Source organism: Primulina tabacum, chromosome 10 (genome assembly GCF_025594145.1).
Source record: "Primulina tabacum isolate GXHZ01 chromosome 10, ASM2559414v2, whole genome shotgun sequence".
Classification (NCBI taxonomy): domain Eukaryota; kingdom Viridiplantae; phylum Streptophyta; class Magnoliopsida; order Lamiales; family Gesneriaceae; genus Primulina; species Primulina tabacum.
This window is the reverse complement of record NC_134559.1, coordinates 298,886-324,444: the sequence shown is the minus strand read 5'-3', so window position 1 is coordinate 324,444 and position 25,559 is coordinate 298,886. Positions and strand designations below refer to the sequence as shown.

The window sequence follows — 25,559 nt, the reverse complement described above, 5'->3', positions numbered from 1 at the left end:
TTGCTCCGCAACGAGGTGGCGAGATTTTAGCTGAATTCCTTCTCTAAGACCCTCTAATTTGCGATTTTCCGCTTCTATTAAGCTTCCGTTTCTTCGATAAATCCGCTTAGGAAGTTCGAAATTCGATTCCGGTTCCATTTTATCGTATCCCAGGCATAATAATAGTTTTACATTCGCTATTTTCTTCTTCTTAATTTTTTTTATATTTTCTGGGAACATTTAGCAATTTTTGTTGTTGTGAGCCGGTTCTGTGTGGAAGGGTATGACGCAGATTATTCCGAAAGACGGTTAACTCATTAAAACAATTATTTCGACTGTTTTCTCTATAATTTACGTAAACGGTCACGACACGAGTACTTCCCAAGGAGGTCACCCATCCTAGCTCTGACATCGCGCAAGAACGCTTAACTTCATGGTTCTGATTGGGCGAGATCAGTACCTCGAGGGATATAAGAATAAACATCCCTCTCAATGTCGGGTGCGATCATACCATCACTAATTCAACGGATCCCATCAGAACTACGAGTTAAGCGTGCTTGGGCGAGAGCTATACTAGGATGAGTGACCCACTGGGAAGTCCTCGTGTTGCACCCTTTTTAGTGTTTTTCTTTTGTTGATTACTTGTTGACAGACGATTTTCGGCTCTAATAATCCGAATCTTTTTCGGGAACAGATAAGACATGTGAAATCAACGCAGCTCGAGCACTGCCGGATTTGGACAAAATTGTAGGTTAATTTGATTGTAAACGGGCAAAAGAACGAGACTCATTCTACGCAATGAGCTGGCGAGATTTTAGCCGAATTCCTTCTCTAAGACCCTCTAATTTGCGATTTTCCGATTCTGTTAAGCTTCCGTTTCCTCGAGAAATCCGCTTAGGAAGTCTGAAATTCGATTCTGGTTCCATTTTATCGTATCCCAAGCATAATAATAGCTTTACATTCCCTATTTTCTTCTTCTTATTTTTTTTGTATTTTCTGGGAACATTTGGCGATTTTTGTTGTCGTGAGCCTGTTCTGAGCGGAAGGGTATTACGTAGATTACTCCGTAGAAGGTTAACTCATTAAAAACAATTATTTCGACTGTTTTATCCATAATATACGTAAACGATCGCGACACAAGGACTTCCCAGGGAGGTCACACATCCTAGCTCTGCCATCGCGCCAGAACGCTTAACTTCATGGTTCTGATTGGGCAAGAGCAGTGCCGCGTGTTGCCCATCGCCGCCCACTCCACACGTAGTCGAGGGATATAAGAATAAACATCCCACTCAATGTCGGTGCTATCATTCCAGCACTAATGCACCGGATCCCATCAGAACTTCGAAGTGAAGCGTGCTTGGGCGAGAGCAGTACTAGGATGTGTGACCCCCTGGGAAGTCCTGGTGTTGCACCTCTTTTTGTGTTTTTCTATTTTTGATTGATTACTTGTTGACAGACGATTTTCGGCTCAAATCATCTGAATCTCGATCGAGATCAGATAAGACATGTGAAATAACAGTAGCTCGGTCACTGCGGGATTTGGACAAAATTGTAGCCTAATTTGATTGTAAACGAGCAAACGAACGAGACTCATTACTCCGCAACGAGCTGGCTAGATTTTAGCCGAATTCCTTCTCTATGACCCTCTAATTTGCGATTTTCCGCTTTTGTTAAGATTCCGTTTCCTCGAGAAATCCGCTTAGGAAGTTCGAAATTCGATTCCGGTTCCATTTTATTGTCTCTCTGGCATAATAATAGCTTTACATTTGCTATTTTCTTCTTCTTATTTTTTTTTCTATTTTCTGGGAACATTTAGCGATTTTTGTTGTCGTAAGCCGGTTCTGTGCGGAAGGGCATTACGTAGATTAATCCGGAGACAGTTAACTCAATAAAAAATTTTTTTTTACTGTTTTAGCCTTAATTTACTTAAACGGTCGCGACACGAAAACTTCCCAGAGAGGTCACCCATCGTAGCCCTGCCATCGCGCCAGAACGCTTAACTTCATGGTTCTGATTGGGCGAGAGCAGTGCCGCGTGTTGTCCATCGCCTCCCGGTCCACACGTACTCGAGGGATATAATAATAGACATCCCACTCAATGTCGGGTGCGATCATACCAGCAGTAATGAACCGGATCCCATCAGAACTCCGAAGTTAAGGGTGCTTGGGCGAGAGCAATACTGGGATGGGTGATCCCCTGGGAAGTCCTCGTGTTGCACCCCTTTTCGTGTTTTTCTATTTTTGATTACTTGTTGACAGACGATTTTCTGCTCAAATCTTCTGAATCTCGATCGAGACTAGATGAGACATGTGAAATCAACGTAGCTCGGGCAATGCCGGATTTTGACAAAATTGTAGGCTAATTTGATTGTAAACGGGCAAACGGACGATACACATTACTACGCAATGAGCTGACGAGATTTTAGCCGAAATCCTTCTCTAAGACCCTCTAATTTGCGATTTACCTCTTCTCTTAAGCTTTCGTTTCCTCGAGAAATCCGCTTAGGAAGTTCGAAATTCGATTCCGGTTCCATTTTATCGTATCACAGGCATAATAATAGCTTTACATTCGCTATTTTCTTCTTCTTATTTTTTTCTATTTTCTGGGAACAATTAACGATTTTTGTTGTCGTGAACCGGTTCTGTGCGGAAGGGTATGACACAGATTACTCCGGAGACGGTTAACTCATTAAAAACAATTATTTCGACTGTTTTATCCATAATTTACGTAAACGGTCGCGACACGAGGACTTCCAAGGGAGGTCACCCATCCTAGCTCTGCCATCGCGCCGGAACGCTTAACTTCATGGTTCTGTTGGGCGAGAGCAGTGCCGCGTGTTGTCCATCGCCGCCCGCTCCACACGTACTCGAGGGATATAAGAATAAACATCCCACTCAATGTCGGGTGCGATCATACCAGCACTAATGCATCGGATCCCATCAGAACTCAGAACTTAAGCGTGCTTGGGCGAGAGCAGTACTAGGATGGCTGACCCCATGGGAAGTCCTCGTGTTGCATCAGGAGATTTTTGGCTCAAATCATCTGAATCTCGATCGAAATTAGGTTAGACATGTGAAATCAACGTAGCTCGGGCACTGCCGGATTTAAACAAAATTGTAGCTTAATTTTATTGTAAACGGGCAAACGAATGAATCATTACTCCGCAACGGGGTCGCGAGATTTCAGCCGAATTCCTTCTCTAAAACCCTCTAATTTGCGATTTTTCGCTTCTGTTAAGCTTCCGTTTTCTCGAGAAATCCGCTTAGGAAGTTCGAAATTCGATTCCGGTTCCATTTTATCGTATCCCAGGCATAATAATAGCTTTACATTTGCTCTTTTCTTCTTCTTATTTTTTTCTATTTTCTGGGAACGTTTAGATATTTTTGTTGTCGTGAGCCGGTGCTGTGCGGAAGGGTATGACGCATGTTACTCCGGAGACGGTTAACTCATTAAAAAAAATTATTTCGACTGTTGTATACATAACTTACGTAAACGGTCGGAAACGAGGACTTCCCAGGAAGGTCACCCATCCTAGCTCTGCCATCGCGCCAGAACGCTTAACTTCATGGTTCTGATTGGGAGAAAGCAGTGCCGCGTGTTGTCCATCTCCGTCCGCTCCACACGTACTCGAGGATATAAGAATAAAAATCCCACTCAATGTCAGGTGCGATCATACCAGTACTAATGCACCGGATCCCATCAGAACTCCGAAGTGAAGCGTGGTTGGGCGAGAGTAGTACTAGGATGGGTGACCCCCTGGGAAGTCCACGTTTTGCACCCCTTTTCGTGTTTTTTTTTTTTGATTACTTGTTGACAGACGATTTTCGGCTCAAATCATCTGAATTTCGATCGGGACCAGATAAGACATGTGAAATCAACGTAGCTCGGGCACTGCCGGATTTGGACAAAATTGTAGCCTAATTTGATTGAAAACGGGCAAACGAACGAGATTCATTCCTCCGCAATGAGCTGGCGTGATTTTAGTCGAATTCCTTCTCTAAGACCCTCTAATTTGCGATTTTCCGCTTTTGTTAAGCTTCTGTTTCCTCGAGAAATCCTCTTAGGAAGTCCGAAATTCGATTCCGGTTTCATTTTATCGTATCCCAGGCATAATAATAGCTTTACATTTGCTATTTTCTTCTTCTTATTTTTTTTCTATTTTATGGGAACATTTAACGATTTTTGTTGTCGTGAGCCGGTTCTGTGCGGAAGGGTATGACGCAGATTACTCCTGAGACGTTTAACTCATTAAAAACCATTATTTCGACTGTTTTATCCATAATTTACGTAAACGATCGAGACACGAGGACTTCCCGGGGAGGTCACCAATCCTAGCTCTGCCATCACGCCAGAACACTTAACTTCATGGTTCTTATTGGGCGAGAGCAGTGCCGCGTGTTGTCCATCGTCGCCCGCTCCACACAGACTCGGGGGATATAAGAATAAACATCCCACTCAATGTCGGGTGCGATCATACTAGCAATAATGCACCGGATCCCATCAGAACTCCGAAGTTAAGCGTGCTGGGGCGAGAGCAGTACTAGGATGGGTGACCCCATGGGAATTCCTCGTGTTGCACCCTTTTGATGTTTTTCTATTTTTGATTACTTGTTGACAGACGATTTTCGGCTCAAATCATCTAAATCTCGATTGGGATCAGATAAAACATGTGAAATCAACGTAGCTCGGGCACTGCCAGATTTGGACAAAATTGTAGCTTAATTTGATTGTAAACGGGAAAAGGAACGAATCATTACTCCGCAACGAGGTGGCGAGATTTTAGCCGTATTCTTTCTCTAAAACCCTCTAATTTGCGATTTTTCGATTCTGTTAAGCTTCCGTTTCCTCGAGAAATCCGCTTAGGAAGTTTGAAATTCGATTCCGGTTCCATTTTATCGTATCCCAGGCATAATAATAGCTTTACATTCGCTATTTTCTTCTTCTTATTTTTTTTTCCTGTTTTCTGGGAACATTTAGTTTTTTTTAGTGTCGTGAGCCGGTTCTGTGCGGAAGAGTATGACGCAGATTACTTCGGAGATGGTTAACTCATTAAAAACAATTATTTCGACTGTTGTATCCATAATTTACTTAAACGGTCGCGACATGAGGACTTCCCAGGGAGGTCACCCATCTTAGCTCTGCCATCGCGCCAGAACGCATAACTTCATGGTTCTGATTGGGCGAGAGCAGTGCCGCGTGTTGTCCATCGCCGTCCGCTCCACACGTACTCGAGGATATAAGAATAAAAATCCCACTCAATGTCGGGTGCGATCATACCAGCACTAATGCACCGGATCCCATCAAAACTCCGAAGTTAAGCGTGCTTGGGCGAGAGCAGTATTAGGATGGGTGGCCCCCTGGGAAGTCCTCGTGTGAAATCAACGTAGCTCGGGCATTGCCTGATTTGGACAAAATTGTAGCCTAATTTAATTATAAACGGGCAAACGAACGAGATTCATTCCTCCGCAATGAGATGGCGTGATTTTAGCCGAATTTCTTCTCGAAGACTCTCTAATTTACGATTTTCCGCTCCTGTTAAGCTTTCGTTTCCTCGAGATATCCGCTTAGGAAGTCCGAAATTTGATTCCGGTTCCTTTTTATCGTAACCCAAGCATAATAATAGCTTTACATTCGCTATTTTCTTCTTCTTATTTTTTTTCTATTTTCTGGGAACATTTAGCAATTTTTGTTGTCGTGAGCCGGTTCTGAGCAGAAGGGTATTACGACGATTACTCCGGAGACGGTTAACTCATTAAAAACAATTATTTCGACTGTTTTATCCATAATGTACGACTGACACGAGGACTTCCCAGGGAGGTCACCCATCCTAGCTCTCCCATCGCGCTAGAACGCTAAACTTCAAGGTTCTGATTGGGCGAGACCAGTGCCGCCTTTTGTCCATCGCCGCCCGCTCCACACGTACTCGAAGGATATAAGAATAAACATCCCACTAAATGTCGGGTGCGATCATACCAGCACTAATGCACCGGATCCCATCAGAACTCCGAAGTAAAGCGTGCTTGGGCGAGAGCAGTACTAGGATGGGTGACTCCCTGGGAAGTCCTCGTGTTGCACCCTTTTCGTGTTTTTCTATTTTTGATTACTTGTTGACAGACGATTTTCGGCTCAAATCATCTGAATCTCGATCGGGATCAGATAAGACATGTGAAATCAACGTAGCTCGGGCACTGCCGGATTTGGACAAAATTGTAGCCTTATTTGATTGTAAACGGGCAAACGAACGAGACTCATTACTTCGCAATGAGCTGACGAGATTTTAGCGGAATTCCTTCTCTAAGACTCTCTAATTTGCGATTTTCCGCTTCTGTTAAGATTCCGTTTCTTCGAGAAATCCGCTTAGGAAGTTCGAAATTCGATTTCGGTTCCATTTTATCGTATCCAGGCATAATAACAGCTTTACATTCGCTATTTTCTTCTTCTTATTTTTTTTTCTGTTTTCTGGGAACATTTAGCGATTTTTAGTGTCGTGAGCCGGTTCTGTGCAGAAGAGTATGACGCAGATTACTTCGGAGATGGTTAACTCATTAAAAACAATTATTTCGACTGTTGTATCCATAATTTACTTAAACGGTCGCGACATGAGGACTTCCCAGGGAGGTCACCCATCTTAGCTCTGCCATCGCGCCAGAACGCATAACTTCATGGTTCTGATTGGGCGAGAGCAGTGCCGCGTGTTGTCCATCGCCGTCCGCTCCACACGTACTCGAGGATATAAGATTAAAAATCCCACTCAATGTCGGGTGCGATCATACCAGCACTAATGCACCGGATCCCATCAAAACTCCGAAGTTAAGCGTGCTTGGGCGAGAGCTAGTACTAGGATGGGTGGCCCCCTGGGAAGTCCTCGTGTGAAATCAACGTAGCTCGGGCATTGCCGGATTTGGACAAAATTGTAGCCTAATTTAATTATAAACGGGCAAACGAACGAGATTCATTCCTCCGCAATGAGATGGCGTGATTTTAGCCGAATTTCTTCTCGAAGACTCTCTAATTTACGATTTTCCGCTCCTGTTAAGCTTTCGTTTCCTCGAGATATCCGCTTAGGAAGTCCGAAATTTGATTCCGGTTCCTTTTTATCGTAACCCAAGCATAATAATAGCTTTACATTCGCTATTTTCTTCTTCTTATTTTTTTTCTATTTTCTGGGAACATTTAGCAATTTTTGTTGTCGTGAGCCGGTTCTGAGCAGAAGGGTATTACGACGATTACTCCGGAGACGGTTAACTCATTAAAAACAATTATTTCGACTGTTTTATCCATAATGTACGACTGACACGAGGACTTCCCAGGGAGGTCACCCATCCTAGCTCTCCCATCGCGCTAGAACGCTAAACTTCAAGGTTCTGATTGGGCGAGACCAGTGCCGCCTTTTGTCCATCGCCGCCCGCTCCACACGTACTCGAAGGATATAAGAATAAACATCCCACTAAATGTCGGGTGCGATCATACCAGCACTAATGCACCGGATCCCATCAGAACTCCGAAGTAAAGCGTGCTTGGCGAGAGCAGTACTAGGATGGGTGACTCCCTGGGAAGTCCTCGTGTTGCACCCCTTTTCGTGTTTTTCTATTTTTGATTACTTGTTGACAGACGATTTTCGGCTCAAATCATCTGAATCTCGATCGGGATCAGATAAGACATGTGAAATCAACGTAGCTCGGGCACTGCCGGATTTGGACAAAATTGTAGCCTTATTTGATTGTAAACGGGCAAACGAACGAGACTCATTACTTCGCAATGAGCTGACGAGATTTTAGCGGAATTCCTTCTCTAAGACTCTCTAATTTGCGATTTTCCGCTTCTGTTAAGATTCCGTTTCTTCGAGAAATCCGCTTAGGAAGTTCGAAATTCGATTTCGGTTCCATTTTATCGTATCCAGGCATAATAACAGCTTTACATTCGCTATTTTCTTCTTCTTATTTTTTTTTCTGTTTTCTGGGAACATTTAGCGATTTTTAGTGTCGTGAGCCGGTTCTGTGCGGAAGAGTATGACGCAGATTACTTCGAAGATGGTTAACTCATTAAAAACAATTATTTCGACTGTTGTATCCATAATTTACTTAAACGGTCGCGACATGAGGACTTCCCAGGGAGGTCACCCATCTTAGCTCTGCCATCGCGCCAGAACGCATAACTTCATGGTTCTGATTGGGCGAGAGCAGTGCCGCGTGTTGTCCATCGCCGTCCGCTCCACACGTACTCGAGGATATAAGAATAAAAATCCCACTCAATGTCGGGTGCGATCATACCAGCACTAATGCGCCAGATCCCATTAGAATTCCAAAGTTATGCGTGCTTGGTCAAGAGCATTACTATGATGGGTGACCCCCTGGGAAGTCCTCGTGTTAAACCCCTTTTCGTGTTTTTCTATTTTTGATTACTTGTTGACAGATGATTTTCGGCTCAAATTATCTGAATCTCGATCGGGATCAGATAAGACATGTGAAATCAACGTAGCTCGGGCACTGCCGGATATGGACAAAATTGTAGCCTAATTTGTTTGTAAATGGGCAAACGAACGAGACTCATTACTCCGCAACGAGGTGGCGAGATTTTAGCCGAATTCCTTCTCTAAGACCCTCTAATTTGCGATTTAAAGCTTCTGTTAAGTTTTCGTTTCCTCGAGAAATCCGCTTAGAAAGTTCGAAATTCGATTCCGGTTCCATTTTATCGTATCCCAGGCATAATAATAGCTTTACATTCGCTATTTTCTTCTTCATATTTTTTTTTCTATTTTCTCGGAACATTTAGCGATTTTTGTTGTCGTGAGCTGGTTCTGTGCTGTAGGGTTTGACGCAGATTACTCCGGAGACGGTTAACTCATTAAAAACAATTATTTCGAATGCTTTTATCCATAATTCACGTAAACGATTGCGACATGAGGACTTTCCAGGGAGGTCACCCATCCTAGCTCTGCCATCGCACCAGAACGCTTAACTTCATGGTTCTGATTGGGCGAGAGCAGTGCCGCGTTTTGTTTATCGCCGTCCGCTCCACAGGTATTCGGGGGATATAAGAATAAACATCCCACTCAATGTTGGGTGCAATCATACCAGCCCTAATACACCGGATCCCATCAGAACTCCGAAGTTAAGCGTGCTTAGGCGAGAGCAGTACTAGGATGGGTAACCCCTGGGAAGTCCTCGTGTTGTACCCCTTTCCGTGTTTTTCTATTTTTGATTACATGTTGACAAACGTTTTTCGGCTCAAATCATCTGAATCTCGATCAAGATAAGATAAGACATGTGAAATCAACGTAGCTCGGGCACTGCCGGATTTGGACAAAATTTTAGCCTAATTTGATTGTAAACGGGCAAACGAACGAGACTCATTACTCCGCAACGAGGTGGCGAGATTTTTGCCGAATTCCTTCTCTAAGACCCTCTAATTTGTGATTTTCCGCTTCTGTTTCCTCGAGAAATCCGTTTAGAAATTTCAAATTCGATTCCGGTTCAATTTTATCGTATCCTAGACATAATAATAGCTTTACATTCGCTATTTTCTTCTTCTTAATTTTTTTTCTATTTTGTGGGAACATTTAGCGATTTTTGTTGTCGTGAGCCGGTTCTGTGCGGAAAGGTATGACGCAGATTACTCCGGAGATGGTTAACTCATTAAAACAATTATTTCGACTATTTTATCCATAATTTCCGTAAACAGTCGCGACACGAGGACTTCCTAGGGAGGTCACTCATCCTAGCTCTACCATCGCTCCAGAACGCTTAACTTCATGGTTCTGATTGAGCGAGAGCAGTGCCGCGTGTTGTCCATCGCCGCCCGCTCCACACATACTCGAGGATATAAGAATAAAAATCCCACTCAATGTCGGGTGCGATCATACCAGCACTAATTCACCGGATCCAATCTGAACTCTGAAGTGAAGCGTGCTTGGGCGAGAGCAGTACTAGGATGGGTGACCCCTTGGGAAGTCCTCGTGTTGCACCCCTTTTCGTGTTTTTCTATTTTTGATTACTTGTTGACAGACGATTTCGTCTCAAATCATCTGAATCTCGATCGGGACCAGATAAGACTTGTGAAATCAACGTAGCTCGGGCACTGCCGGATTTGGACAAAATTGTATGCTAATTTGATTGTAAACGGGCAAACGAACGAGACTCATTACTCCGCAATGAGCTGGCGAGATTTTAGCGGAATTCATTCTCTAAGACTCTCTAATTTGCGATTTTCCGCTTCTGTTAAGCTTCCGTTTCCTCGAGAAATCCAATTAGGAATTCGAAATTCGATTTCGGTTCCATTTTATCGTATCCCAGGCATAATAAAAGCTTTACATTCGCTATTTTATTCTTCTTATTTTTTTTTCTATTTTCTGGGAACATTTAGCGATTTTTATTGTCGTGAGCATGTTCTGTGCGGACTTCCCAGGGATGTCACCTATCCTAACTCTACCATCGCGCCAGAACGCTTAACTTCAACGTAGCTCGGGCACTGCCGGATTTGGACAAAATTGTAGGCTAGTTTGATTGTAAACTGGCAAACGAACGAGACTCATTACTCCGCAATTATCTGGCAAGATTTTAGCCGAATTTCTTGTCTAAGACCCTCTAATTTGCGATTTTCCGCTTCTGTTAAGCTTCCATTTCCTCGAAAAATCCGCTTAGGAAGTTCGAAATTCGATTTCGGTTCCATTTTATCTTATCCCAGGTATAATAATAGCTTTACAATCGCTATTTTTTTCTTCTTAATTTTCTTTCTATTTTCTGGAAATATTTATCGATTTTTGTTGTCGTGAGCCGGTTCTGAGCGAAAGGGTATGACGCGGATTACTCCAGAGACGTTTAACTCATTAAAAACAATTATTTCGACTATTTTATCCATAATTTACGTAAACGGTCGCGACACGAGGACTTCCCAGGGAGGTCACACATCCTAGCTCTGTTATCGAGCCATAACGATTAACTTCATGGTTCTGATTGGGCTAGAGCAATGCCGCGTGTTGTCCATCGCCGCCCGCTCCACACGTACTCGAGGGATATAAGAATAAACATCCCACTCAATGTCGGGTGCGATCATATCACCACTAATGCACCGGATCCCATCAGAACTCCGAAGTTAAGCGTGCTTGGGCGAGAGCAGTACTAGGATGGGTGACCCCATGGGAAGTCCTCGAGTTGCACCCTTTTCATGTATTTCTATTTTTGATTACTTGTTGAAAGTCGATTTTCGGCTCAAATCTTCCGAATCTCGATCGGGAGCAGATAAGACTTGTGAAATCAACGTAGCTCGGAAGTTAAGCATGCTTGGAGAGAGAGCAGTACTAGGATGGGTGACCCCCTGGGAAGTCCTTGTGTCGTGTATTTCTATTTTTTATTACTTGTTAACAAGACATTTTCGGCTCAAATCATCTGAATCTCGATCGTGACCAGATAAGACATGTGAATCAACGTAGCTCGGGCACTGCCGGATTTGTACTAAATTGCAGGCTAATTTGATTGCAAACGGGCAAACGGACGAGACTCATTACTCCGCAAAGAGCTGGCGAGATTTTAGCTAAATTCCTTCTCTAAGACCCTCTAATTTTCGATTTACCGTTTCTGTTAAGCTTCCGTTTTCTCGTGAAATCCGCTTAGGAAGTTCGAAATTCGATTCCGGTTCTATTTTATCGTGTCCCAGGCATAATAATAGCTTTACATTCGCTATTTTCTTCTTCTTATTTTTTTTCTATTTTCTGGGAACATTTAGCGATTTTTGTTGTCGTGAGCCGGTTCTATGCGGAAGGGTACGACGCAGAATACTCTACAGACGGTTAACTCATTAAAAACAATTATTTCGACTGTTTTAGCCTTAGTTTCCATAAACGATCGCGACACGAGGACTTCCCAGGGAGGTCACCCATCCTAGCTCTGTCATCGCATCAGAACGCTTAACTTCATGGTTCTGATTGGGCGAGAGCAGTGCCGCGTGTTGTCCATCGCCGCCCGCTTCACAAGTACTCGAGGGATATAAGAATAAACATCCCACTCAATGTCAGGTGCGATCATACTAGCACTAATGCACCGGATCCCATCAGAACTCGGAAGTTAAGCGTGCTTGGGCGTGAGGAGTACTAGGATGAGTGACCCCCAGGGAAGTCCTCGTGTTGCACCTCTTTTCGTGTTTTTCTATTTTTTATTACTTATTGACATACCATTTTCGGCTCAAATCATCTGAATCTCGATCGGGACTAGATAAGACATGTGAAATCAACGTAGCTCGGGCACTGCCGGATTTGGACAAAATTGTAGGCTAATTTTATTGTAAACGGGCAAACGGACGAGACTCATTAATACGCAAAGAGCTGGCGAGATTTTAGCTAAATTTCTTCTCTAAGACCCTCTAATTTGCGATTTACCGCTTCTGTTAAGCTTCCGTTTCCTCTAGAAATCCGCTTAGGAAGTTCGAAATTCGATTTCGATTCCATTTTATCGTTTCCCAGGCATAATAATAGCTTTACATTCGCTATTTTCTTCTTCCTATTTTTTTTTCTATTTTCTGTGGAACATTTATCGATTTTTGTTGTAGTGATCCGGTTCTTTGCGGAAAGGTATGACGCAGATTACTTTGGAGACGGTTAACTCATTAAAAACAATTATTTCGACTGTTTTAGCCATAATTTCCGTAAACGGTCGCGACATGAGCACTTCCCAGGGATGTCACCCTTCCTAGCTCTGCCATCGCGCCAGAACGCTTAACTTCAAGGTTTTGATTGGGCGAGAGCAGTGCCGCGTGTTGTCGATCGCCGCCCGATCCACACGTAGTCGAGGGATATAAGAATAAACATCTCACTCAATGTCGGGTGCGATCATTTAGTACTAATGCATCGGATCCTACAGAACTCGGAAGTTAAGCGTGCTTGGGAGAGAGCAGTACTAGGATGGGTGAACCCCTGGGAAGTCCTTGTGTCGTGTTTTTCTATTTTTTATTACTTGTTAACAAGACATTTTCGGCTCAAATCATCTGAATCTCGATCGGGACCAGATAAGACATGTGAATCAACGTAGCTCGGGCACTGCCGGATTTGTACAAAATTGCAGGCTAATTTGATTGCAAACGGGCAAACGGACGAGACTCATTACTCCGCAAAGAGCTGACGAGATTTTAGCTAAATTCATTCTCTAAGACCCTCTAATTTTCGATTTACCGCTTCTGTTAAGCTTCTGTTTTCTCGTGAAATCCGCTTAGGAAGTTCGAAATTCGATTCCGGTTCTATTTTATCGTGTCCCAGGCATAATAATAGTTTTACATTCGCTATTTCCTTCTTCTTATTTTTTTTCTATTTTCTGGGAACATTTAGCGATTTTTGTTGTCGTGAGCCGGTTCTGTGCGGAAGGGTACGACGCAGATTACTCTGCAGACGGTTAACTCATTAAAAACAATTATTTCGACTGTTTTAACCTTAGTTTCCATAAACGATCGCGACACGAGGACTTCCCAGGGAGGTCACCCATCCTAGCTCTGCCATCGCCGCCGGCTCCACAAGTACTCGAGGGATATAAGAATAAACATCCCACTCAATGTCAGGTGCGATCATACCAGCACTAATGCACCGGATCCCATCAGAACTCGGAAGTTAAGCGTGCTTGGGCGTGAGGAGTACTAGGATGGGTGACCCCCAGAGAAGTCCTCGTGTTGCACCCCTTTTCGTGTTTTTCTATTTTTTATTACTTATTGACATACCATTTTCGGCTCAAATCATCTGAATCTCGATCGAGACCAGATAAGACATGTAAAATCAACGTAGCTCGGGCACTGCCGGATTTGGACAAAATTGTAGGCTAATTTTATTGTAGACTGGCAAACGGACGAGACTCATTAATACGCAAAGAGCTGGCGAGATTTTAGCTAAATTTCTTCTCTAAGACCCTCTAATTTGCGATTTACCGCTTCTGTTAAGCTTCCGTTTCCTTGAGAAATCCGCTTAGGAAGTTCGAAATTCGATTCCGGTTCCATTTTATCATATCCCCGGAATAATAATAGCTTTACATTCGCTGTTTTCTTCTTTTTATTTTTTTCTATTTTCTGGGAACATTAAGCGATTTTTGTTGTTGTGAGCCGGTTTTGTGCGGAAAGGTATGACGCAGATTACTCCGGAGACGGTTAACTCATTAAAAACAATTATTTCGACTGTTTTAGCCATAATTTCCGTAAACGGTCGCGACACGAGGACTTCCCAGGGAGGTCACCCATCCTAGCTCTGCCATCGCGCCAGAACGCTTAACTTCATGGTTCTGATTGGGCGAGAGCAGTGCCGCGTGTTGTCCATCGCCGCCCGCTCCACACGTACTCGAGGGATATAAAAATAAACATCCCACTCAATGTCGGGTGCGATCATACCAGCACTAATGCACCGGATCCCATCAGAACTCGGAAGTTAAGCGTGCATGTGAGAGAGCAGTACTAGGATGGGTGACCCCTGGGAAGTCCTCGTGTCGTGTTTTTCTATTTTTTATTACTTGTTAACAGAACATTTTCGGCTCAAATCATCTGAATCTCGATCGGGACCAAATAAAGCATGTGAATCAACGTAGCTCGGGCACTGCCGGATTTGGACAAAATTGGAGGTTAATTTGATTGCAAACGGACGAGACTCATTACTCCGCAAAGAGCTGGCGAGATTTTAGCTAAATTCCTTCTCTAAGACCCTCTAATTTGCGATTTACCGCTTCTGTTAAGCCTCCGTTTCCTCGAGAAATCTGCTTAGGAAGTTCGAAATTCGATTTCGGTTCCATTTTATCGTTTCTTAGGCATAATAATAGCTTTACATTCGCTATTTTCTTCTTCTTATTTTTTTTTCTATTTTCTGTGGAACATTTATCGATTTTTGTTGTCGTGATCCGGTTCTGTGCGGAAAGGTATGACGCAGATTACTCTGGAGACGGTTAACTCATTAAAAACAATTATTTTGACTGTTTTAGCCATAATTTCCGTAAACGGTCGCGACACGAGGACTTCCCAGGGAGGTCACCCTTCCTAGCTCTGCCATCGCGCCAGAACGCTTAACTTCAAGGTTTTGATTCGGCGAGAGCAGTTCCGCGTGTTTTCCATCGCCGCCCGCTCCACACGTACTCGAGGGATATAAGAATAAACATCTCACTCAATGTTCGGTTTGATCATACCAGCACTAATGCACCGGATCCCATCAGAACTCGGAAGTTAAGCGTGCTTGGGAGAGAGCAGTACTAGGATGAGTGACCCCCTGGGAAGTCCTCGTGTTGTGTTTTTCTATTTTTTATTACTTGTTAACAGAACATTTTCGGCTCAAATCATCTGAATCTCGATCGGGACCAGATAAGACATGTGAATCAACGTAGCTCGGGCACTGCCGGGGACGGTTAACTCATTAAAAACAATTATTTCGACTGTTTTAGCCATAATTTTCGCAAACGGTCGCGATACGAGGACTTCTCAGGGGGGTCACCCATCCTAGCTCTGCCATCGCGCCAGAACGCTTAACTTCATGGTTCTGATTGGGCGAGAGCAGTGCCGCGTGTTGTCCATCGCCGCGCGCTCCACATGTTCTCGAGGGATATAAGAATAAACATCCCACTCAATGTCGGGTGCGATCATACCAACACTAATGCACCGGATCCCATCAGAACTCGGAAGTTAAGGTTGCTTGGGCAAGAGTAGTACTAAGATGGGTGACCCCCAGGGAAGTCCTCGTTTTGCACCCCTTTTCGTGTTTTTCTATTTTTTATTACTTGTTGACAGACCATTTTCAATTCAAACCATCTGAATCTTGATCGGGACCAGATAAGACAAGTGAAATCAACGTAGCTCGGGCACTGCCGGATTTGGACAAAATTGGAGGCTAATTATATTGTAAACGGACAAACAGACGAGACTCATTAATCCGCAAAGGGCTGGCAAGATTTTAGCTAAATTCCTTCTCTAAGACCCTCTAATTTGCGATTTACCGCTTCTGTTAAGCTTTCGTTTCCTCGAGAAATCCGCTTAGGAAGTTCGAAATTCGATTCCGGTTCCATTTTATCGTATCCCAGGAATAATAATAGCTTTACATTCGCTGTTTTTTTCTTTTTTTTATCTATTTTCTGGGAACATTTAGCGATTTTTGTTGTTGTGAGCCGGTTTTGTGCGGAAAGATAAACGCAGATTACTCCGGAGACGGTTAAGTCATTAAAAACAATTATTTCGACTGTTTTAGCCTTAATTTCCGTAAACGGTAGCGACACGAGGACTTCTCAGGGAGGTCACCCATCATAGCTCTGTCATCGCGCCAGAACGCTTAACTTCATGGTTCTGATTGAGCGAGAGCAGTGCCGCGTGTTGTCCATCACCGCCCGCTCCACACGTACTCGAGGGATATAAGAATAATCATCCCACTCAATGTCGGGTGCGATCATACCAGCACTAATGCACTGGATCCCATCAGAACTTGGAAGTTAAGCGTGCTTGGGAGAGAGCAATACTAGGATGGGTGACGCACTGGGAAGTCATCGTGTCGTGTTTTTCCTTTTTTTATTACTTGTTGACAGACCATTTTGGGCTCAAATCATCTGAATCTCGATCGGGACCAGATAAGACATGTGAAATCAACGTAGCTCGGGCACTGCCGGATTTGGACAAAATTGTAGGCTAATTTGATTGTAAACTGGCAAACAGACGAGACTCATTACTCCGCAAAGAGCTGGCGAGATTTTAGCTCAATTCCTTCTCTAAGACCCTCTAATTTGCGATTTACAGCTTCTGTTAAGCTTCCGTTTCCTCGAGAAATCCGCCTAGGAAGTTCGAAATTCGATTCCGATTTCATTTTATCGTGTCCTAGGCATAATAATAGCTTTACATTCGCTATTTCCTTCTTCTTATTTTTTTCTATTTTCTAGGAACATTTAGCGATTATTGTTGTCGTAAGCCGGTTCTGTGCGGAAGGGTATGACGCAGATTACTACGGAGACGGTTAACTCATTAAAAATAATTATTTCGACTGTTTTACCAATAATTTCCGTAACGCGACACGAGGACTTCTAAGGGAGATCACCCATCCTAGCTCTGCCATCGAGTCAGAACACTTAACATCATGGTTCTGATTGGACGAGAGCAGTGCCGTGTGTTGTCCATCGCCGCCCGCTCCACACGTACTCGAGGGATATAAGAATAAACATCCCACTGAATGTCGGGTGCGATCATACCAGCACTAATGCACTGGATCCCATCAGAACTCCGAAGTTAAATGTGCTTGGGCGAGAGCAGTTCTAGGATGGGTGATCTCCTGGGAAGTCCTCGTGTTGCACCCTTTTTCGTGTTTTTCTATTTTTATTACTTGTTGCCAGACCATTTTCGGCTCAAATCATCTGAATCTCGATCGGGACAAGATAAGACATGTGAAATCAACGTAGCTCGGGCACTGCCGGATTTGGACAAAATTGTAGGCTAATTTGATTGTAAACGGGCAAACGGACGAGACTCATTACTCCGCAAAGAGTTGGCGAGATTTTAGCTAAATTCCTTCTCTAAGACCCTTTAATTTGCGATTTACCGCTTCTGTTGAGCTTCCGTTTCCTCGAGAAATCCGCTTATGAAGTTCGAAATTCGATTCCGGTTACATTTTATCGTGTCCTTGGCATAATAATAGCTTTACATTCTCTATTTCCTTCTTCTTATTTTTTTTCTATTTTCTGGGAACATTTAGCGATTATTGTTGTCGTAAGCCGGTTCTGTGCGGAAGGGTATGACGCAGATTACTTCGGAGACGGTTAACTCATTAAAAATAATTATTTCGACTGTTTTACCAATAATTTCCGTAACGCGACACGAGGACTTCTCAGGGAGATCACCCATCCTAGCTCTGCCATCGAGTAAGAACGCTTAAAATCATGGTTCTGATTGGACGAGAGCAGTGCCGCGTGTTGTCCATCGCCGCCCGCTCCACACATACTCGAGGGATATAAGAATAAACATCCCACTGAATGTCGGGTGCGATCATACCAGCACTAATGCACCGAATCCCATCAGAATTCCGAAGTTAAGCGTGCTTGGGCGAGAGCAGTACTAGGATGGGTTACCCCATTGGAAGTCCTCGTGTTGCACCTTTTTGGTGTTTTTCTATTTTTTATTACTTGTTGACAGACGATTTTCGGCTCAAATCATCTGAATCTCGATCTGGTCCAGATAAACATGTGAAATTAACGTTGCTCGGGCACTGCCCGATTTGGTCAAAATTGTAGGCTAATTTTATTGTAAATGGGCAAACGGACGAGACTCATTACTCCGGAAAGAGCTGGCGAAATTTTAGCTAAATTCCTTCTCTAGGACCCTCTAATTTGCGATTTACCGCTTCTATTAAGCTTCTGTTTCCTCGAGAAATCCGCTTAGGAAGTTTGAAATTTGATTTTGGTTCAATTTTATCATATCCCAGGCATAATAATAGCTTTACATTCGCTATTTCCTTCTTCTTATTTGTTTTTTCTATTTTCTGGGAATATTTATCGATTTTTGTAGTCGTGAGCCGGTTCTGTGCGGCAGGGTATGACGCAGATTACTCCGGAGACGGTTAACTCATTTAAAACAATTATTTCAACTGTTTTATCCTTAATTTACGTAAACGGTCGCGACACGAGGTCTTCCCAGGGAGGTCACCCATCCTAGCTCTGCCATCGCGCCAGAATGCTTAACTTCATGGTTATGATTGGGCGTGAGCAATGCCGCGTGTTGTCCATCTCCTCCTGCTATACACGTACTCGAGGGATATAAGAATAAACATCCCACTCAATGTCGGGTGGGATCATACCCCCTGGGAAGTCCTCGTGTTGCACCCCTATTCATGTTTTTCGATTTTTGATTACTTGTTGACAGACTATTTTCGGATCAAATCATCTGAATCTCGATCGGGACCAGATAAGGCATGTGAAATCAACGTAGCTCGGGCACTGCGGGATTTGGACAAAATTGTAGGCTAATTTGATTGTAAATGGGCAAACGGACGAGACTCATTAAGAGCTGGCGAGATTTTAGCTAAATTACTTCTCTAGGACCCTCTAATTTGCGATTTACCACTTCTTTTAAGCTTCCGTTTCCTCGAGAAATCCGCTTAGGAAGTTCAAAATTCGATTTCGGTTCCATTTTAACGTATCCCAGGCATTATAATAGCTTTACATTCGCTATTTCCTTCTTCTTATTTGTTTTTTATATGTTCTGGGAATATTTATCTATTTTTGTTGTCGTGAGCCAGTTCTGTGCGGAAGGGTATGACGTAGATTACTCCGGAGACGGTTAACTCATTAAAAACAATTATTTCGACTGTTTTAGCCATAATTAACGTAAACGGTAGCGACACGAGGACCAGATAAGACATGTGTTAGCCATCATGGGATGTTCTCATGTTGCACCCCTTTTCGTGTTTTTCTATTTTTGATTACTTGTTGACAGACGATTTTCGCTCAAATCATCTGAATCTCGATCGGAACCATATAAGACATGTGAAATCAACGTAGCTCGGGCACTGCCGGATTTGGACAAAACTGTAGGCTAATTTGATTGTAAACGGGCAAACGAACGAGACTCATTACTACGCAATGAGCTGACGAGATTTTAGCCGAATTCCTTCTCTAAAACCCTCTAATTTGCGATTTTCCGCTTCTGTTAAGCTTCCGTTTCCTCGAGAAATCCGCTTATGAAGTTCGAAATTCGATCCGGTTCCATTTTAACGTAACCCAAGCATAATAATAGCTTTACATTCGCTATTTTATTCTTCTTATTTTTTTTCTATTTTCTGCGAACATTTAGCGATTTTTTTTGTCATGAGCCGGATCTGTGCGGAAGGATATAACCCAGATTACTTCGGAGACGGTTAACTCATTAAGAACAATTATTTCGACTATTTTTTTCCATAATTTACGTAATTAGTCGGGACACGAGGAATTTCCAGGGAGGTCACCCATCCTAGCTCTGCCATCGCGTCAGAACGCTTAACTTCGTTGTTGTGATTGGACGAGAGCAGTGCCCCGTGTTGTCCATCGCCGCCTGCTCCACACGTACTCGAGGGATATAAGAATAAACATCCCACTAAATGTCGGGTGCGATCATACCAGCACTATTGCACCGGATGCCATCAGAACTCCGAAGTTAAGCGTGCTTGGGCGAGAGCAGTACTAGGATGGGAGACCCCCAGGGAAGTCGTCGTGTTGCACCCCTTTTCGTGTTTTTATATTTTTGATTGATTACTTTTTGACAGACGATTTTCGGCTCAAATCATGTGAATCTCGATCGGATCAGATAAGACATGTGAAATCAACGTAGCTCGGGCACTGCCAGATTTGGACAAAATTGTAGGCTAATTTGATTGTAAACGGGCAAACGAACGAGACTAATTACTCCGCAATGAGATTGCAAGATTTCAGTCGAATTCCTTCACTAAAACCCTTTAATTTGCGATTTTCCGCTTCTGTTAAGCTTCTTTTTCCTCGAGAAATCCGCTTAGGATGTTTGAAATTCGATTCCGGTTCCATTTTATCGTATCCCAGGCATATTAATAGCTTTACATTCGCTATTTTCTTCTTCTTATTTTTTTTCTAGTTTCTAGGAACATTTAGCGATTTTTGTTGTCGTGAGCCGGTTCTGTGCGGAAGGGTATGACGCACATTACTCCGGAGATGGTTAACTCATTAAAAATAATTATTTCGACTGGTTTATCCTTAATTTACATAAACGGTAGCGACACGAGGACTTCCCTGGGAGGTCACCCATCCTAGCTCTGCCATCGCGCCAGAACAATTAACTTCATGGTTCTGATTGGGCGAGAGCAATGCCGCGTGTTGTCCATCGCCGTCCGCTCCACACGTACTCGAGGGATATAAGAATAAACATCCCACTCAATGTCGGGTGCGATCATACCAGAACTAATGCACCGGATCCCATCAGAACTCCGAAGTTAAGAGTGCTTAGGCGAGAGTAGTACTAGGATGGGTGACCCCCTAGAAAGTCCTCGTGTTGCACCCATTTTCGTGTTTTTCGATTTTTGATTGATTCCTTGTTGACAGACGATTTTCGGCACAAATCATCTGAATCTCGATCGGGATCAGATAAGACATGTGAAATCAACGTAGCTCGGGCACTGCCAGATTTGGACAAAATTGTAGACTAATTTGAATGTAAACTGGCAAACGAACGAGACTCATTACTCCGCAATGAGCTAGCGAGATTTTAGCCGAATTCCTTTTCTAAGACCCTGTAATTTGCGATTTTCCGCTTCTGTTAAGCTTCCGTTTCCTCGAGAAATCCGCTTAAGAAGTTCGAAATTCGATTCCGCTTCCATTTTATCGTATCTCAGGCATAATAATAGCTTTACATTCGCTATTTTCTTCTTCTTATTTTTTTTTTCTATTTTCTGGGAACATTTAACGATTTTTGTTTGTCGTGAGCCGGTTTTGTACGGAAGGGTATGACACAGATTACTCCGGAGACGGTTAACTCATTAAAAAAAATATTTCGACTGTTTTATCCATAATTTACGTAAACAGTCGCGACACGAGAACTTCCCAGGGAGATCACTCATCCTAGCTCTGCCATCGCGCCATAACGCTTATCTTCATGGTTCTGATCAGGCGAGAGTAGTGCCGCGTGTTGTCCATCGCCGCCCGCTCCACACGTACTCGAGGAATATAAGAATAAACATCCTACTCAATGTCGGGTGCGATCATACCAGCCCTAATGCACCGGATCCCATAAGAACTTCGAAGTTAAGCGTGCTTGGGCGAGAGCAGTACTAGGATGGGTGACCCCCTCGGAAGTCCTCGTGTTGCACCCCTTTTCGTGTTTTTCTATTTTTGATTGATTAATTGCTGACAGACGATTTTCGGCTCAAATCATCTGAATCTCGATCGGGACAAGATAAGACGTGTGAAATCAACATAGCTCGAGGACTCACAGATTTGGAAAAAATTTTAGGCTAATTTGATTGTAAACGGGCAAACGAACGAGACTTATTACTCCGCAATGAGCTGGCGAGATTTCAGCCGAATTCCCTCTCTAAGACCCTCTAATTTGCGATTTTCCGCTTTTGTTAAGCTTCCATTTCCCCGAGAAATCCGCTTAGGAAGTTCGAAATTCGATTCCGGTTCTATTTTATCGTATCCGAGGCATAATAATAGCTTTACATTCGCTATTTTCTTCTATTTATTTTTTTTCTATTTTCGGGGAACATTTAGGGATTTTTGTTGTCGTGAGCCGGTTCTGTGTGGAAGCGTATGACGCAGATTACTCCGGAGACGGTTAACTCATTAAAAACAATTATTTCGACAGTTTTATCCATAATTTACGTAAACGGTCGCGACATAAGCACTTCCCAGGGAGGTCACTCATCCTAGCTCTGCCATCGCGCCAGAACGCTTAACTTCATGGTTCTGATTGGGCAAGAGCAGTGCCGCGTGTTGTCCATCGCCGCCCGCTCCACACGTATTCGAGGGATATAAGAATAAGCATCCCACTCAATGTCGGGTGGGATTATACCAGCACTAATGCACTGGATCCCATCCGAACTCCGATGTGAAGCGTGCTTGGGCGAGAGCAGCACTAGGATGAGTGACCCCCTGGGAAGTCCTCATGTTGCACCCCTTTTCGTGTTTTTCTATTTTTGATTGATTATTTGTTGACAAACAATTTTCGCCTCAAATCGTCTGAATCTCGATCGTGATCAGATAAGACATGTGAAATCAACGTAGCTCGGGCACTGCCAGATTTGGACAAAATTGTAGGCTAATTTGATTGTAAACGGGCAAACGAACGAGACTCATTACTCCGCAATGAGCTGGCGAGATTTTAGCCGAATTCTTTCTCTAAGAAGCTCTAATTTGCGATTTTCCGCTTCTGTTAAGCTTCCGTTTCCTCGAGAAATCCACTTAGGAAGTTTGAAATTCGATTTCAATTCCATTTTATCGTATCCGAGGCATAATAATAGCTTTACATTCACTATTTTTTTCTATTTTATGGGAACATTTAGCGATTTTTGTTGTCGTGAGCCGGTTCTGTGCGGAAGGGTATGACGCAGATTACTCCGGAGACGGTTAACTCATTAAAAAAAATATTTCGACTGTTTTATCCATAATTTACGTAAACAGTCGCGACACGAGAACTTCCCAGGGAGGTCACTCATCCTAGCTCTGCCATCGCGCCATAACGCTTAACTTCATGGTTCTGATCAGGCGAGAGTAGTGCCGCGTGTTGTCCATCGCCGCCCGCTCCACACGTACTCGAGGGATATAAGAATAAACATCCCACTCAATGTCGGGTGCGATCATACCAGCACTAATACACCGGATCCCATCAGAACTCTGAAGTTAAGCGTGCTTGGGCGAGAGCAGTACTAGGATGGGTGAACCCTTGGGAAGTCCTCGCGTTGCACCCCTTTTCGTGTTTTTCTATTTTTGATTGATTACTTGTTAACTGACGATTTTCGGCTCAAATCATATGAATCTCGATCGGGATCAGATAAGACATGTGAAATAAACGTAGCTCGGGCACTGCCGGAATTTGACAAATTGTAGGCTAATTTTATTGTAAACGGGCAAACGGACGAGACTCATTACTCGAGGGATTTTCCGCTTCTGTTAAGCTTCTATTTCCTCGAGAAATCCGCTTAGGAAGTTCGAAATTCGATTCCGGTTACATTTAGTCGTATCCCAGGCATAATTATAGCTTTACATTCGTTATTTTCCTCTTCTTATTTTTTTTTCTATTTTCTGGTAACATTTAGCGATTTTTGTTGTCGTGAGCCGGTTCTGTGCGGAAGGGTATGACACAGATTACTCCGGAGACGGTTAACTCATTAAAAACAATTATTTCGACTGTTTTATCCATAATTTACATAAACGGTCGCGACACGACGACTTCCCAGGGAGGTCACCCATCCTAGCTCTGCCATCGCGCCAGAACGCTTAACTTCATTGTTTTGATTGGGCGAGAGTAGTGACGCGCGTTGTCAATCGCCGCCCGCTCCACATGTACTCGAGGGATATAAAAATAAACATCCCACTCAATGTAGGGTGGGTGCGATCATACCAGTACTAATACACCGGATCCCATCAGAACTCCGAAGTTAACCGTGCTTGGGCAAGAACAGTACTAGGATGGGTGAGACCCCTTGGGAAGTCCTCGTGTTGCACCCTTTTCGTGTTTTTCTATTTTTGATTGATTACTTGTTGACAGACGATTTTTGGCTCAAATCATCAGAATCTCGATCTGGGCCAGATAAGACATGTGAAATCAATGTTGCTTGGGCATTGCCAGATTTGGATAAAATATTGGGCTAATTTGATTGTAAACGGGCAAACGAACGGGTTACTCCGTAATGAGCTGGCGAGATTTTAGCCGAATTCCTTCTCTAAGACCCTCTAATTTGCGATTTTTCGCTTTTGTTAAGCTTCCGTTTCCTCGAGAAATCCGCTTAGGAAGTTCGAAATTCGATTCCGGTTACATTTAGTCGTATCCCAGGCATAATTATAGCTTTACATTCGCTATTTTCTTCTTCTTATTTTTTTTCTATTTTCTGGGAACATTTAGCGATTTTTGTTGTCGTGAGCCGGTTCTGTTCGGAAGGGTATGACACAGATTACTCCGGAGACGGTTAACTCATTAAAAACAATTATTTCGACTGTTTTATCCATAATTTACGTAAACGGTCGCGACACGAGGACTTCCCAGGGAGGTCACTCATCCTAGCTCTGCCATCGCGCCAGAACGCTTAACTTCATGGTTCTGATTGGGCGAGAGCAGTTCCGCGTGTTGTCCATCGCCGCCCGCTCGGCACGTACTCGAGGAATATAAGAATAAACATCCCACTCAATATCAAGTGCGATCATACCAGCACTAATGCACCGGATCCCATCAGAACTTCGAAGTTAAGCGTGCTTGGGCGAGAGCAGTACTAGGATGGGTGACCCCCTCGGAAGTCCACGTGTTGCACCCCTTTTCGTGTTTTTCTATTTTTGATTGATTAATTGCTGACAGACGATTTTCGGCTCTAATCATCTGAATCTCGATCGGGACAAGATAAGACATGTGAAATCAATGTAGCTCGGAGACTGACAGATTTGGACAAAATTGTAGGCTAATTTGATTGTAAACGTGCAAACGAACGAGACTCATTACTCCGCAATGAGCTGGCGAGATTTTAGCCGAATTCCTTCTCTAAGACGCTCTAATTTGCGATTTTTCGCTTCTGTTAAGCTTCTGTTTCCTCGAGAAATCCGCTTAGGAAGTTTGAAATTCGATTCCGGTTCCATTTTATCGTATCCGAGGCATAATAATAGCTTTACATTCCCAATTTTTTTCTACTTATTTTTTTCTATTTTCTGGGAACATTTAGCGATTTTTGTTGTCGTGAGCCGGTTCTGTGCGGAAGGGTATAACGCAGATTACTCCAAAGACGGCTAACTCGTTAAAAACAATTATTTCGACTGTTTTATCCATAATTTACGTAAACGGTCGCGACACGATGACTTCCTAAGGAGGTCACCTATCCTAGCACTGCCATCGCGCCAGAACGCTTAATTTCATGGCTCTGATTGGGCGAGAGCAGTGCCGCGTGTTGTCCATCGCCGCCCGCTCCT

The 25,559-nt window shown here is 43.4% G+C and overlaps 21 non-coding genes and 9 pseudogenes across 21 annotated transcripts; all 30 read left to right on the top strand.

The window, feature by feature from the left end:
• LOC142505942 (uncharacterized) overlaps positions 1 to 25,559 on the top strand; it is a 147,436-nt pseudogene that overhangs the window by 92,161 nt on the left and 29,716 nt on the right.
• LOC142512514 (5S ribosomal RNA) lies at positions 477 to 594 on the top strand (annotated as a pseudogene).
• On the top strand, positions 1,276 to 1,394 carry LOC142509872 (5S ribosomal RNA). The gene has a single exon (XR_012808019.1). It is a non-coding gene; the product is annotated as a 5S ribosomal RNA (ribosomal RNA).
• On the top strand, positions 2,082 to 2,200 carry LOC142517213 (5S ribosomal RNA). The gene has a single exon (XR_012812971.1). It is a non-coding gene; the product is annotated as a 5S ribosomal RNA (ribosomal RNA).
• Positions 2,882 to 3,000, top strand: LOC142509701 (5S ribosomal RNA). Its single transcript, XR_012807861.1, has one exon. It is a non-coding gene; the product is annotated as a 5S ribosomal RNA (ribosomal RNA).
• On the top strand, positions 3,642 to 3,760 carry LOC142515714 (5S ribosomal RNA). The gene has a single exon (XR_012811544.1). It is a non-coding gene; the product is annotated as a 5S ribosomal RNA (ribosomal RNA).
• LOC142514164 (5S ribosomal RNA) lies at positions 4,443 to 4,561 on the top strand. Its single transcript, XR_012810072.1, has one exon. It is a non-coding gene; the product is annotated as a 5S ribosomal RNA (ribosomal RNA).
• LOC142511273 (5S ribosomal RNA) lies at positions 5,243 to 5,360 on the top strand (annotated as a pseudogene).
• On the top strand, positions 5,939 to 6,057 carry LOC142512920 (5S ribosomal RNA). The gene has a single exon (XR_012808895.1). It is a non-coding gene; the product is annotated as a 5S ribosomal RNA (ribosomal RNA).
• LOC142511688 (5S ribosomal RNA) lies at positions 6,739 to 6,857 on the top strand (annotated as a pseudogene).
• LOC142516362 (5S ribosomal RNA) lies at positions 7,436 to 7,553 on the top strand. The gene has a single exon (XR_012812161.1). It is a non-coding gene; the product is annotated as a 5S ribosomal RNA (ribosomal RNA).
• Positions 8,236 to 8,354, top strand: LOC142512506 (5S ribosomal RNA; annotated as a pseudogene).
• On the top strand, positions 9,040 to 9,157 carry LOC142507254 (5S ribosomal RNA). Its single transcript, XR_012805515.1, has one exon. It is a non-coding gene; the product is annotated as a 5S ribosomal RNA (ribosomal RNA).
• LOC142515541 (5S ribosomal RNA) lies at positions 9,828 to 9,946 on the top strand. Its single transcript, XR_012811381.1, has one exon. It is a non-coding gene; the product is annotated as a 5S ribosomal RNA (ribosomal RNA).
• On the top strand, positions 11,020 to 11,138 carry LOC142515395 (5S ribosomal RNA). Its single transcript, XR_012811243.1, has one exon. It is a non-coding gene; the product is annotated as a 5S ribosomal RNA (ribosomal RNA).
• LOC142517332 (5S ribosomal RNA) lies at positions 11,988 to 12,106 on the top strand. The gene has a single exon (XR_012813084.1). It is a non-coding gene; the product is annotated as a 5S ribosomal RNA (ribosomal RNA).
• On the top strand, positions 13,517 to 13,635 carry LOC142515184 (5S ribosomal RNA). The gene has a single exon (XR_012811040.1). It is a non-coding gene; the product is annotated as a 5S ribosomal RNA (ribosomal RNA).
• LOC142511783 (5S ribosomal RNA) lies at positions 14,318 to 14,435 on the top strand (annotated as a pseudogene).
• Positions 15,100 to 15,218, top strand: LOC142511400 (5S ribosomal RNA; annotated as a pseudogene).
• On the top strand, positions 15,553 to 15,671 carry LOC142508930 (5S ribosomal RNA). The gene has a single exon (XR_012807127.1). It is a non-coding gene; the product is annotated as a 5S ribosomal RNA (ribosomal RNA).
• On the top strand, positions 16,350 to 16,468 carry LOC142512692 (5S ribosomal RNA; annotated as a pseudogene).
• LOC142515382 (5S ribosomal RNA) lies at positions 17,134 to 17,252 on the top strand. Its single transcript, XR_012811230.1, has one exon. It is a non-coding gene; the product is annotated as a 5S ribosomal RNA (ribosomal RNA).
• Positions 17,930 to 18,048, top strand: LOC142517455 (5S ribosomal RNA). The gene has a single exon (XR_012813200.1). It is a non-coding gene; the product is annotated as a 5S ribosomal RNA (ribosomal RNA).
• Positions 20,029 to 20,147, top strand: LOC142517154 (5S ribosomal RNA). Its single transcript, XR_012812915.1, has one exon. It is a non-coding gene; the product is annotated as a 5S ribosomal RNA (ribosomal RNA).
• LOC142515655 (5S ribosomal RNA) lies at positions 20,834 to 20,952 on the top strand. The gene has a single exon (XR_012811489.1). It is a non-coding gene; the product is annotated as a 5S ribosomal RNA (ribosomal RNA).
• LOC142515480 (5S ribosomal RNA) lies at positions 21,642 to 21,760 on the top strand. Its single transcript, XR_012811324.1, has one exon. It is a non-coding gene; the product is annotated as a 5S ribosomal RNA (ribosomal RNA).
• On the top strand, positions 22,448 to 22,566 carry LOC142510863 (5S ribosomal RNA; annotated as a pseudogene).
• Positions 23,238 to 23,356, top strand: LOC142514978 (5S ribosomal RNA). The gene has a single exon (XR_012810847.1). It is a non-coding gene; the product is annotated as a 5S ribosomal RNA (ribosomal RNA).
• On the top strand, positions 23,996 to 24,116 carry LOC142507457 (5S ribosomal RNA). Its single transcript, XR_012805716.1, has one exon. It is a non-coding gene; the product is annotated as a 5S ribosomal RNA (ribosomal RNA).
• Positions 24,798 to 24,916, top strand: LOC142515026 (5S ribosomal RNA). The gene has a single exon (XR_012810892.1). It is a non-coding gene; the product is annotated as a 5S ribosomal RNA (ribosomal RNA).